Source organism: Mustela nivalis, assembly GCF_964662115.1.
Source record: "Mustela nivalis genome assembly, chromosome: 15".
In the NCBI taxonomy this organism is placed as follows: domain Eukaryota; kingdom Metazoa; phylum Chordata; class Mammalia; order Carnivora; family Mustelidae; genus Mustela; species Mustela nivalis.
The window spans coordinates 19,503,044-19,504,668 of record NC_139034.1 but is presented as its reverse complement, the minus strand read 5'-3'; the positions used below and the strand labels follow the sequence as shown (position 1 = coordinate 19,504,668).

At 36.6% G+C, this 1,625-nt stretch overlaps 1 long non-coding RNA gene across 1 annotated transcript; it reads left to right on the top strand.

Moving 5' to 3' along the window:
• The first annotated feature begins 736 nt into the window (after positions 1-736).
• LOC309848600 lies at positions 737-1,265 on the top strand. The gene is made up of 2 exons (XR_014303161.1): positions 737-825; positions 1,112-1,265. It is a non-coding gene; the product is annotated as an uncharacterized lncRNA (long non-coding RNA).
• The last annotated feature ends 360 nt before the right edge of the window (positions 1,266-1,625 follow it).

Here is a 1,625-nt window from a genome sequence, read left to right as displayed (position 1 = left end):
TTTCTGAAGGAGGCTTCGGACAATTTGTGACTTTGTGATCAATTGCTTGGGGCTAATCTTTGGTTTTCCCATGTACAAAGCTAAGAGCACTGTTTCTGTTTGTTTGTTTCTTAGAATAATAATTTGGACAGGCTCTTGAGGAGAAAATTGCAATAATAATCCGTGATTGCAATATGCTTTAGGAAAACAGAAGACTGAAAAATAGATTTTATGTGTTCACCAACAGATTCACTGAAACCTGAGAGACAGACCTGGAGTGTGGTCTAGCGTCAAAGATGATTCACCCGCAGATCATTCAGAATGCGCTGTGGTTTGTACTCTGATGGGGGTAAGAACTGAGTGATAAGAAAGCACAGGGGTGGAACTGCCTCATTTTGTTTGGGAGAACTAAGGAAGGCTTCAGAGAAGGGGTCTTTGAAATGTCTTTCGGTCTTTGTGCTTTTCCAGATAGGGATCTAACTGTGGTAGGACACTATGGATTGGCCCTCCAGCCAGAGGGGAGAGATGGGACATGTTTTCTCATACAGATCAAATAAAACTGCTATGGGCATGATAAGGAAATGATACAAGACTTTAAATATATAGATGTATTTTGAGAGCCTCATTCTCCTCAAAGTGGAGCAGCTGATAAGCTTTTGCCTCGTTTGGCTGGCAGGTTCATCATTCCTAGAGAGTAATGAAAGAAAAATGCTAGTGAAATATCTTGTCCAATTTAAAAAGTTTTCTGACTTTGCAGAAGAAATGTATCAGATGATTTGATGACTACTGCCTTGTTCAGTGATAAATCACAGACTTGAGTGTCATCTGTATCGATTCAAATCCAAGGTATGCCATTTACCAGCTGACTTACACTGAACAAGTTACTTAACTTTTTTGGGTCACAAGATTTTTATTTGTATAATAAGGAAGATGTTCATTCATATCACATAGAATCGCTGTCAGGTTTACAGAAGAGAGTGCTTATAGAGTGCTTGGCACATAGGCACTCAAGTATCTGTTGTTCTTATTATGATTAAAAATAACTTTTGAAAGGTTTCAATGAACAAAGCCTGAATAGACACATCTTGCTATGCTGTATTTCTCATGAACCTTACCTTATTTTACATCCTAGATGTCTGGCATAAAAAGGTGGAACTGTCTTTGAGGAGTTGGAATCAATTACGTGTTAACAAGACCAACATGTATCTGGAATTTTAACCCTCCTGCCATTAATTAATCTGGCAACTCTGGTAATAAAATTTAAGATTTTTCTTCTTTTAAAACAAGCTGTGGGTTGCATCTAAATTTACATTAAGTAGGCTATCAAAATCTACTGCTTTTATTACAAAAGACTTGTGTGGTAGAGAGAGACAGTTTAAATGCATAAGGAATGAGGTAGAATAATGATTTGGTGCATATATTCTGATAATTACTACTTCCTTTCCCCTGGCTTCCCTGGGATAAATGTGCTGTCTTTTTAAACTTCATTAACAAGAGATTACAAATTTTAATGGGGTACAATAATTTTACCTTAATTTTAGAGCAATACATCTCAGGTATCTGATTTTCCTGAGTTATCTTCCCTGAAATAACCTTATGATTCAGAAAAGTTCTTTAAGAATTGAAATACTGTATAGTGTTAGTAC